This window comes from Musca domestica, unplaced genomic scaffold, assembly GCF_030504385.1.
Source record: "Musca domestica strain aabys unplaced genomic scaffold, Musca_domestica.polishedcontigs.V.1.1 8, whole genome shotgun sequence".
Lineage (NCBI taxonomy): Eukaryota > Metazoa > Arthropoda > Insecta > Diptera > Muscidae > Musca > Musca domestica.
Genome location: NW_026712409.1, coordinates 771946 through 785418, shown reverse-complemented (window position 1 = coordinate 785418; position 13473 = coordinate 771946).

Sequence of the window (13473 nt, the reverse complement as noted above, 5' to 3'; positions counted from 1 at the left end):
CAGATGCAATTCTATATTTTCATTGTCTAAGAATTCCTTTAGTCTAGTGGTTTTAAATTCATTATCGGCTATTATTTTCCTTGGCTTCCCTACCTTTGTAAAATGATCATCTAATTGCTCCATTATTGTTAAATGATTTCTATCATTCAATGGATACGCTGCACCGAATTTAGAAAATTTATCAATTATTGTCAAAAAATGAAATCTTTTAATCACATATGTGTCAATATGTATTATTTCGTTTTTCGTCGACGGTGTTTCTGTGTATGAGAATTTCAATTTAATTGGATTTCTATCATATTTTATCTCCTGACAAACTTCACATTGATTTATAACTAATTGAATTAGTTCCATTAATCTTGGGTAATAAATTTTATTTTTTATTTGGTTATAGGTTTCCTGTATGCCCGAGTGCATACTTTCTTTTACATGATATAATGATATCTGTTTCACCGCCTCCACTTCTGTTTCTATATCTTGAGCCCTGATAGTGCATTTAATAAATTCCACTTGTTTCTCATTAGAGTACATTTCTATTAGTTTTTCCTGAACAGTATTATAGCTTCTCTCCGATACTTCCGAAAATATACCTATTTTTCCTTTGGTAATATACTTTCTAAATATTTCCCCCATTTCGTGAAAATCACTTTCCGCTATGAAAATTATCCTTTTATTATGTAAATGTTTTATTTCCTGAACTTTATCATTTGTAAGTATAATCTGTGTCCTGTACTTATTCACTATTTCTTCTTTTATAAAGAAATGATCTTGTAAATTTTCATCAGCTGAATGAATTGTAATCATTGATACATCATCATCATCCTCAATATTATTTATTATTCTCAATTCTGAATTATTCTCCGAATTTTGTACCTTATCTGAAATGGTATCATCTTCATTATCTTTCTCAATTCTACTTAGAAAATCTGCCACCTTGTTTTCCTTGCCTTTTATGTATTCTATATTAAAATCGTATTCTCCTAATTTCAAAAACCATCGCTGGTGCCTGGGTGACATGTCTTTCCCTCTATATTTTGTGTGTAAAAATCTGATGGGTTGGTGATCCGTAAGTATTTTAAATTTTCGACCATAGAGGTATGGTCTCAAATAATTAACGCTCCATAATATTGCTAGAAATTCTTTGTCCGTTGCCGAATAATTTCTTTCGTGATTGTTAAGCGTTCTTGATGCAAAACAAATTGGATGTCCCTCCTGTGACAGGACAGCACCGATTGCGTAATTCGACGCATCTGTAGTTAATGTAAATTGTCTTTCATAATTTGGGTATCTTAAAATTGGATGAGAGCTAATTAAAGATTTTAATTTTTCAAAAGCTTCTATGTATGTAGGGTCCCTTAAATTTATTTTTACACCTTTCTTTAAGTATTTTGTTATTGGCTGTGCGACTTTAGCATAATCTCTCACAAATTTTCTATAATATCCCGTTAATCCCAGGAAACTTTTGATTTGTTTTTCTGTTTTAGGTAAATCTAATTCTTGAATAACCTTAATTTTATTGGGGTTTGGTTTTAGTCCTTCCTTTGTCAGAATATGCCCCAAAAATTCTGTCTCTCTTTTCATGAAATTACATTTGTCGATTTGTATTTTTAAATTTGCCCGTTCCAATACCGTGAAAATGTCCGTTATGGCTTTAACGTGTTCCTTAAGAGAAGTACTAAAAATAAGTATATCGTCCAGATAAACTACACATGTTTTATTAATGAAATCTCTTAGTGTTTCATTCATTAATCGTTGGAATGTCGCTGGGGCATTTTTTAACCCAAACGGCATTCTTATGAATTCATATAATCCGTGAGGTGTCACAAAAGCTGTTTTCTCTCTGTCCTGTTCTCTTATTAGAATTTGATGGTATCCCTTGGCTAGATCCAAGGTAGTAAAATATTGTGCTCGTCCTAGTTTATCTAAAATTGAATCTATGTTCGGTAGTGGATATTTATCATCGATCGTCACTTCATTAAGCTTCCTATAATCTACCACTAATCTATATTTACGCTCTCCAGAATTATCTATTTTCTTGGGTACTACTATTAATGGGCTTGAATATCTTGAACAACTTTTCCTAATTATGCCCTGTTCCTCCATTTCCCTGATCTGTCGTCGTACTTCTTCTTCATGTTGTGGCGGATATCTGTATAATTTGGAATTTATCTGTTCATTTGTTGTCGTTCTTATTTCATGTTTTATTGTCATTGTACTTGTCAATTGGTCCCCTTCTTTAAAAAATATTTTGTCGAATCTTCTTAAAATTCTCGTAACTTCTAAATGCTCCTCTGCATTTAAATGATTCAACTGAATTCTGTCCAAGTCAACTTCCAGTTTTTCCAATGAACATATTTCCAAATCCTTATATGGATTAATTAAAAATTTTGTAATCTTGTTATTAAATGTTATGTGTCCGTCTATTAAATTTATCATCGTGTTAAAATGGTTTAGTAAATCAACTCCTATAATAAAATTGTACTTTCTTCCTTTTAACTCTTGCATTTTCCACTTAATTTTTGTATAATTTGGTAAGTTAAATTCCATAGGTGCGTCAGTTATAACTTCAAATTTAATTATGTCCTTCCTAGTTATGGTGCTAAATTCTATAGGTTGTTTTAGTAAAACTCGTTCAAAATCTTTTACCTTACTGTCAATCAGGCTTAAGTTTGCGCCTGTATCAATCAAAGCTTTATATTTCCTTTTATTAATCGTAATGGTTATGGTAGGTAAACAATCGGAGGTTGTTTCCGAAAAAAATTATTTTGTCTTTGGTCTTGTCCGTTATCCTGATGTAAATTTGGTTCAGAGTTTCCTACTACTCGATAATTATCTACTTCTATATTGTCTATTTCCATAGGTTCCTGCTGGTCTTGCCTAGGTTGATTCAAGCGATTTTGGCTGAAATTTGGCCTAGGGTTTCCTACCTGTTGCTGAAACCTTCTGAAATTTCCCGACATATTATTATAGTTACTTTGTTGGACTCTATACTGTCCTGAATGATTAAAATTTCCATTTTGATTCCTATTATTATAGTTATTATTATAACTGTTATTTTGTTGGACTCTATACTGTCCTGAATGATTAAAGTTTCTATTCCTATTATAGTTATCGTTATTATTATTATTATAGGTTTTATTATTATCATTATTATTTCGTTCTTGTCTAATATCCGACCTAAAATTATTTTGTCCTAACCAATTCCGTTGATTATATCCCTGGTTATTACTGTTAATCTGCGGATTAAAATTATTCCTATTTTGCGACCGATTTTGTCTAAATGTTACGTCGTCTTTAGTCCTAAACTTCCTATATTCTGGCCTAATGCATGTGTCTTCAAATCTCCTTCTTGTCAATATTTTTAATATATCATTAATGTTTCTTTCTTCGTAAATTTTGTCTAACAGTGTACCTTGTGTCATTTCCTTAACTGTATTTACTAAAAGACTGTCCACGTTTGATAAGTCAATATAGTGGTCATTTCGGTAATAAACTATTAACTCATCTGCCTTATATTTTAGATTCTGCAACTCTATTATTAATTCACTTACCGAATTTACTTTTAAGTTGGCTATCATCCTATATATATTGTGTGGTTCCACGTTCGGTCTATACCTTAGTTTTAAAGTCTCCTTGATTAGTTGCCAGTTGTCCGGTGTGGGTATGTTTATTATGACGTCTTTAGCTTGTCCCTGGATTATTTTATAGAATATTGTTCTTATGGCCTCCTTCTTAATATTTTCATCTTGTATAGTTGACAGCAAGTACTCAGTGCTACTAAAAAAGCTGTTCACCGTTACTTCTCCGGTGCCGGTGAAAATGGGTAGATGATTTATCGTTTTTAAAATGTTGTCTTTTGCATTATTTGATTGTGTATCATATAACACCGGGTTACGCTGTTGTTGTTGTAGTTCTTGTGTTTGCTGTTGCAATTCTAGATATGCTTGGCGTAACCGTTCCAATTGTTGATCCTTTCTGGCTAGTTCTTCTGCCACATTTACGGATGCGATGTGAGCTTGTTCCTCCATTCTTCTTCGTTTGTCGAAGACTTTTTGCCTTTGCGAATACACTTTTAAAAGAGAAAAAAAAAAAAAGGATTGACTTCCTTTATCTAGTGGTGTCCACTTAACTTAAATGTTCACTGCACTATTGTTTATTTTAGTGGTGTTCAATTTTTTGAATTATTCACTGCACTATTGTTTATTTTAGTGGTGTTCAATTTTTTGAATTATTCACTGCACTATTGTTTATTTTAGTGGTGTTTAATTTTTTTTTTTTTTTTTTTTTTTTTTTTTTTTTTAATTATTCACTGCACTAATGTTTATTTTATAATCCTGGAGGGTCCCGTAGGATTCGCAGAATTTATTTAATTATTTATAATTTAGGTACGTTTCACTGGATCCTTTTTAATTCCTAAAGGATCCTACCGACTGCGCCAATTAGATAACCTGATTAATTATGTTTATTAAAAAAAAAAAATTGTTTTTTTTTTTTTTCTTTTTTTTTTTTTTTTCTTTCTTTTATTTATTTATTCGTCGACTTGCGACTAAGAGGATGGAACTAAGACTAACTTTTACATTTTTAATTTACTTATTCTACAGGTATTATTTGTTAATTAATTATTGCAGTGTTAGCATAAGTTTATTTTAAATGAAATTTGATTAACACACTTTTGTAAATAATTGTATACTCAGCTCCAGACAGTTTTAACTGGAAAAATAAAATAAAGTCAAACTAAAGAATGTCAAATTCACTTATGCTTACAGTGCAATAATTGTACACGTTTTATTGGCTAATTGTTTCCAAGAACTTATCAATTTTATCAGGGGTAGTATGATTATACGTAACTCGCGCGGAGAATAACAACAAACCCGACATACCTAAATACAGGCCAAGTCGTCATACACACAGCCGTACGGACGGACAGAAAGCAAACAATGGGACCGACTAAACCGGACCAGTATCTGACTAAAAACAAGTAACCAGAAACCCAAGCAAAGCAAAGTACGACGAATACAAGTAATACAGCGACAGAGCAAAATCAGAAGCAGCAAGTCGAGTAGGTATTTCTTATTTTTCGTTTTGTGCTGGAACTGGTACCCCCCATAACAAATACGCTTGGCAGCAAAACCAACCACACAAAAAGTTTCACAGAGGCGGAGACAAACGCTGGGAGGAGGGGGAGTCGGGGTACTCAGCCGCAATTCGACATTTCTATACAGGGATGGTTGGACCCTTTGCGAGTATTTGCCATAGGTTGCTAGATCTTCATATTTCGATCGCAGATCTTGCGTACGAAACGTTGCCTTGACCATAACGTCAATCTGCGTGGACGCATCTGCCCCTATACATGCACTCCTGACACTCACACACAAACATAATTGCATTTGTTTACTGCCTGTTGTGAGCTGCCTTGTGAATGGGACGGGTTCAAATTTCAATGCATTTCTCGGAGGTAGGGCGAGGGAATAGCTTACTAAGCTTCGTAGCAATCGATAGAGTAGAGAATGACAACGGCAACGCCGCCAGCATACCAACAGAAATTAAGACCCAAAGACTCGGACTCTATTTGGCGGTCGATTGAACACACGAGGTGCCTGATACGACCGGTCGATCGGTTGACTTTTTTGTCGACTTCAGCCTGTTTGTCGGTGCCTTGGTTTGAACCTCTCCATCTCCGATTTGCTCTGTCGAAAGAGGGGCCTACACGTTGTTGTTAATGCACAACGTGCATGTGCGTATATTTTGATGTAGGATCCGTTGGATACTTTTCCATTCAGCGCGTCACACCAGTTGTTGTTTCCGTTGCACCCGCTTAAACTTAGTTACAGCTACCTACATACTTCTTGATCGACTGGAATGCCTTTCTTGGAAGATGTTCATAAGCAATGCTTTTCCTTGTAACTGTTTTTTGTTTGTTTGTATGTTTGTCATAACAAACAGATAAAGGCACACAAATGCACACACCCACATTTGTGTATGTACATAAATGAACTAGTGTTAGTTATATCGAAAGGAGGAAACTCGGCCGTGGCAAAGACCGAAAGGAGTAGAACGTATCCTTGGGTGTTGGCTCTGCTTAGCCCCGTCATTTTTTACAGACACCCAAATAGCAGACTAAACATAAGCTCTAGTCGTAAATGTTGTATCTGGAGGGCAGCAGCGACCAGTTCACCAATCTCCATTTCCAAAACAAATAAAAAAGAACATTTGAATTCTTTTTTCTATTGTGATATATAAAATTATTATAATTATCAAATAAAAAAACTATTATTTAATGTATCGTTTTATAGTTTAGTCCATATTCTGATGAGAAAGCCACAACTGAAAGAACCAGACTCACATCTTCGGATGTCAGTCGGCGAAGTAACGATAGTCGAATTGTATATAGTATCCAATGTATGTACATAATTATGTTTAATTTTACCTAGTTATATAGTTTTGGAAATCGAAACCAGTTCGACATGGAATCACTGCAGTTTCATCTCGAATCCTGTTTTCGATTTCAGCACATTTTGCCTTATTTGTTCTTAACGTCTCTCGATTTATTTTTTTGGTGTTTTGTAAAATTGTTTTATTTTTTTGTTTTGTTTTACAAAGAAAATGCAAAAAAGAAGGAAAATCCTGTCTACTAGTTTTATTTTGCAAGATATTCAGGTTTTTTTTATTAAAAAATAAGTTTAGTTTCTAATTAATCTTATTCTAATTAAACGCAAACACCTGTTTAAGTTTGTTTTTAGTCTAATCCCTATGAAATGTACGTTTACTAAATTAAAACAAGAAAAAAAAAAGAATGAAATGAACTCAATACAATATACCAAATGAAACTCATCATCAACAATCATAAATCTGAAGTCGTTTTACTCAATGGGAAGAAGGTAAGTCTGCGATATTTGTTTAAACCAAACCATGGCGCAATAATAAGGTATTACACAAATCAGACGAAATGTACTTTTTTTTTGCAAGTCATCTGGATTGATTGATTCAAGCCTTAAACGAGGAGGACAAACTTGAGACTGATTGAGTTTTCTTCAGGGCGGAGACACATGAGCAGCGTAACAAGCTTGACGTTATGTTTATGTCCAATCGAGTTATTTCATTTGATTTTGTATTTAAGTATTCTAAAAGTCATAACAAGCTCTATAACAATTATATTCGGTATGATAGACCATACGATCCGGTCCAAATAATTGATACATCATAGTATTTTTTTTACCAAATTTTCGATCGAGTCTGAGATAGGCACATTGGTTCATATCTCGTGGTACCAACAATTCAGAGTTTGAATGTGCTCAATATTCTGAATACTAATAACCTCTTTAAAAAACAAGTACAAACAAGTAAAAAAAAACAGTAAGTTCGGCCGGGCCGAACTTTGAATACCCTCCACCATTTGGAACGAATTAGAAAATTTTCAAAAAATTAAAATCCATTAAAAATTCTGTTAAAATCTTTAAAATACCTAATACCGGAAGGTGCGGATATATGGGGGGGGGGGGAATATATAGACAAAGCTCTGTCTACGGATAAAGTATACACAACGAACACCCTGTGTAGAATTTCAGACAATTCCATTGAAAAATGTGGCCAAAATTATCAAAATACCGAATATCGGGGGGTGCCGTTGTATGGGGGCTATACGATATCGTTGACCGATATAGCCTATCTTCGAACTTGACCTGCCTGCAGACAAAAGATAGATCTGTGCACAATTTTAGCTTCATATCTTAGGACAGAGCTAAATCGTCTTATTATGATCAAGAATGTATATACTTTGTTGCGTCTAAAATGATTATTTCGATGAGTTACAAACGGAATAACGAACTTAATATACTCTCCATACAATGTATGGTGGAGGGTATAAAAACATTAAGTTCGGCCGGGCCATTGAGTAAAGAAAACATTTTTTTTTTCAAAAAAGTAGATTCAAACGTTTTTCACTTTAAGCCACAAATGTCAGTAAGACTATTTGCTTAATGTTGAATATAGGAATGTACCGGTAAAAAAAAGGGGGAGGGGGGGGGGGGGGGTGTCATACAAAACTAATACATTTTTTTAGACAGATCCGGCGGAGGCGAAAATCATCAACATACTGAATATCAGGAGGTACCGTAATATGACGGTCATACCAAAACGTGGACCGAGGTATCTCATTTTCAGTACCATACATCCTAGACACAATAGAAGTTGTTGTGCGTCAAACTATGTGGGCTGTATCGTGATTTCAACAGACAGACGGCTTAGAATATCATGCTGATCACGAATATATATAATTTATGGGGTCTACGACGAATATCTAGAGATGTTACAAACGGAATGACAAAGTTAATATACCCTCCTCTTCAAGGTGGAGGGTATAAAAATCAATATCCGATTACCTTAACATTTTTCACATTCCAATATTTTTGTTTGAAACGAAGCTAGTGAGAGAATGGAATATATAATCAACAAATGGTAAACAGTTAAAAAGCAGTGTAATACCCTCCACAATTTGGAAGGAATTTGCCAATTTTCTAAAAAAAAAGTCGGTTGAAAAATACAGTTAAAACATTAAAGTACCGAATATAGGGAGTTACCATTATTTTGGGGCCTATACGAAGACATTTTTGCCATAGACCATTACGATATTCAAATACGAAACTTGAAACAATTCCTGTGCATAATGTCGCTTAAGTCATGAAAATACAGAATAAAAGTAGGCACCGTGATATATAGAGACTATACAAAGACGTGAACCTGCACCTGTAAACTTTCGGACACAGTCTGTAGCACTAACTACGAACTTAAAATATCAAATTTGACACAATTCCGATGGACAATGTCGCTAAAATCATGAAAATACAGAATAAAGGGAGGTACAGTTATATGGGGACTATACCAAAACTTAGACTTATATTGATAGTTCTATGCAAGGATGTTTCTTACATAATGGGTACACGAGCTGTCAATTTACAGCAAATTTGGATTAAATTAGGTGTGACTAAAGCACCTAAAAAACCTTAAATCAGTCGGTACGTAAACCTATGCAGCCCATTTTCCTGCAAACCTAACACACATCCGAGTAAAATGTTATCAAACTACTTCATTTCGTTCGGAAGTTAAAGTGATTTCCATAGACAGACGAACGTCAATCGCTAAATCGATATAGAATTTTACGCTGATCAAGAATATATATACTTTGTTGGGTCTTAAAATACCTTTCGCACTATGCTGGAGGGTATAACAATGAGAGCAGAAAAAACTACATATAGCTAAAATGGGTTGCGCATGATTATTTTAAATATCAATACGTCACCTCGATTTTTCTTTCCAGTTGGGATTATATATTTCGGGGAAAACAGTTATTGTCACTGGAAAAGATAACGAACAATGCGTTTGTAGCACATGTGAGAAGTTGGGTATTTCGTAAGGATCTAAACACACATGTGAGAGGTTGGCTTTTAATCCAAAAGGACAAGTCAATTCAGGATGGCCTAGTCCAAATCGGCCCTGAAATTCTTTTATGTTTGTGTATTTAAACCCAACCGATGACTTCTTTCAGAACAAAATCCTCTTATGTATTTAGGCTTCAAGTGCGACTTGGGAAAGTCTGAAAATATATTTGATTTAAATGTCGCAAAAAATTATCACTTGAAGAATTATATAGGAAGATTTAAATATCTGAATGTTCCTCCTATGACCCTAGTAATCAAAAAAAAATTAGAACCGAAAAATAAACAAAGATTTTTGTAACCAAGAATTCGGTACTACTTGAAACCAGTCAAAGTAAGAGGCCACAGTGGTCATACACAACGAATTGCCAAGATAGAGAGCAAGCGAGATAGAGCCGACTTCCGAATTGTATGACGGAGATCAACGATTGCAAGATGCCAGGCGACAAAAAAGTTCGAGATGAGCAACGTTTCTTTTGTACAAACTGGTAAATTAACTATATGTCATACTCAGAAGCAGATATTCTTTACATTTGAATGATACGTTAACAAATTAAAAAACGTCAGGTATGCTTTTGGTTGTATTCAAGTCTGGATCTAAGTTCCTCGCGGTTCTGAATATTTTCTTAGAAATTATTTTGGCGAATGTATAGATTGGTTTTATGTAAGATGTATGTATATGCAGAGGTGTATATATATATGCATATATTGTATGCATTATTCATAAACACACAAACACACATACGTTCTCACACTGCGCTATTGTTGGGCAGAACGCTTCCATTTTAATCTGTACTAAAATTGTGAAAACTCTCATTGTTTATTTAGTATATATTTATAAGCTTATATCTATATGGAATGCAGGACATTTGGGATATTTAATACTGCGCTATGATAACAACGACGACGATGATGACGATGTCCGGGATTGCGATGATGATGATGATGATGCTGCTGCTGCTGCTGTTGTTGGTGATGATAATGGCTTTGTAGTGCAGTCAGTCAGTCAGTGAGTCCATGATGCAGTTCTTTGTGTACGCACTTCGCCGCATGCATATATTTTAGTGTAAATTTATTTTATGTAATGTGGTCGGACACTGGGCAACAATCAACAAAGATGTACATTCTGTCACATACACACACACACAAACGCACACGGATGTATATGTATATTCAAATGCACTTATGTATGTCTATGTATGCACACATCTGAGGCTGATGTGGCATTAACGAACAAAAACTACATGGATGTGCGTGCAAAAGTGCGTAAAAAGGCCAATGCATCGACTAACTATGAACATATGTATGTACTTGTATATGCATACATGTATGTAAGCATGTATGTATGTAGGGTTAAGCATTTACATATGTATGTACATCCGTATATATGATTTTAACAAATCCAGCATATAATATTTCCATTTACAATGCCATGTACATGCCCATACATACAGACACACACACACACATGTACACACGCATATTTGCATAAACACAAATAAATAAATAAATAACTAAAGGCTGGAATGGGATGCGTATATCATTATGCACGCTGTAATACATAGAACGGATGAATTTACATGCTTTGCACACTTGCTTAAATTAACTGGAATATCTGAGCAAAGAAGGACATTTAACTTTTATCGATTACATTTTACTCCGCACAAAAAGTTGCAAACCCAAGTTGTCAGACAGACATTATATAGCTTTGGAGACTATGGAGCAATTAATCCTCTGGATCTTCGAATGATCTGAAGGCAGTAAGGTGATTAGAATTGTGTTTTATAGAATATTTGTGTCTTTAACACACACTCAGGCACATTTTTACACACAAAACACATATGTAAAGCATTCATATGTAAGCATGTGTATGTGTAAGCACTTGGCAGAGTTGTCGTCCCATGACATTGCACGTAGGACCTATGTTCGTCGCGATGCTAACGTGAATATACGCTTTTCAACACACATTAATCATGTGTCCACTATTACACACACACATACACCCAATGCCCATCCAAATATGATTGTCTGATTACACTGTGGAACAAACTGAGGTTAGCCAAAACTAGGCCCATTCCGATGGTGACGGTTGAAATTAGAAGACCTGTATCACGCCATTTGTTTATGTCACTTCGATTTTTTTTTAGTTGATCTTCAAAGTTTACAGTCGAATACCCATTTTCAGCACATTGTCTATATGGGCATCAACTCCTGACAAAAGGATTACACATTACCCTTCTATAAAAAATAAATACTTTTTGACACTGGAACCGGGGAGCAAAATCTACCGGGAGTATTTCATATAATATTTAATTTGTTTTTAAAAGATAAACACAATTCAATAAATTAATTTTATTATTTTGTAAATAGATTGCATTGGTTTGTGCAATTTTTGAAAGTTTATTTAATCTCTTTCTTAATAGCTAGCTAAGTTGGCGACGCTTGGGCCTACCGATAGGAACAAATACAAACATGTACATACATAGATGCTGTTGTTTCAGGACAATCCGGTATCGTAGAACCTGGTGCCGAAGGATTGCAGCTGCCTGGACAAACCAGTGTAGTTTTGGCGCAATTACGTTCAGGATACTGTAGTCGTCTCAATTCGTATTGGGCACGAATTGACGAAGATGTGCGTGACGTCTGCCCGGCATGTGATACAGGCCTGCACAATACGCTGCAACTCTTTAATTACACAGCCAAACCTACCCAACTCTCTCCAAAAGATCTCTGGCTACAACCCGTTAAAGTAGCCCAATTTTTAAACCTTGAGCTTGAATCAGATTGGCAGAACGCAAAGACTTACATGTACTACTGTAGGTTATATATAATCTTATAGACGTTAGAAGGGCGTTTAACGTTTAGAAAACTACTTTTGTCACGGCCCAAATAGTTTGTCCATTCAAGGTCATATTTTTTCTAATATTTTTGTGCATTTTTAATGGAAATAATATTTCTAGCCAACAATTGGGCCGTAATGCAATTTTGGGTACGTCGCTGCTTCGAGTTATTTATGAATAAAATAATCCTTTTCAAAAGAAAAAGCCATATTCATCCCAAAGAGATCGGTTCGTGTACGTGTATTTACTTTAAATAAATGTCTTCGACGAAATATAGGATAGTCGAAGTCGAAAATACCTCTAACGAAACGAATATTTTCAAATTGCATGATGAAAATAAATCAATTTTTCAAGGGACACAAATACATCCACATAAATTTAACATGGTTTTATTTTAATAGTCACTCAAACACACATACGTACATATGTATGTATGTACACTCAAATCTTATGAATACGCATTTTAGAGTTTACATACTTATTTATGTACATAAATGCACACATCCACACATCCATACGTACATACAAACACACAAACATACACGCATATACATGTATACAACTTCAATAGATGCACTAGGTTTGCCCCACAAACAGGACATTTAAAAGAGTATGGAAAATGAAATCGTCGAAGACCCATGTTTCGAAATTGTCACCCTTTTGACGCACAATAAGTTTTTGTGCCCGAAATTTGTTGGTCTGTTAACGAATCACCTCCGTAATTTCTACTGCGATCATCTTGAGCAAGTTGTATACATATGTCGATCATCGTTTGCAGACGTGCAACTCGATGTTGGCATAAAGTTCCCAAACAGTGAGAATGTGTGTTCTGCCTCTGCGAAAAAGTTCGTTGGGTTACATCATTTACAGTGAAAATCTGATATCAAACAGGATGTGCAAGGGTCCTGCGTCATCATTGCCATCATAGCCAGAAACGACAGCCAGCTAAGGCAACTGCACCAGTATCAGCTGCAACGACAACAGAAGCAACAGCAACAACAACAACAATAACAACAACAACAGTAAAGGCAATGACAAAATCACCATCAACAACATTATGCGTGCGATAATGCAACTCATTTTTCAAACAACAGGAGGAAAAACAAGAACAAAACATCCACATCCTGCGTGTGTGCGTTTGCCAGTGTGTAGGCGTAGCAGCAGTGCCAGCAAACACGCCGATAACGGCAAAGACAACAACA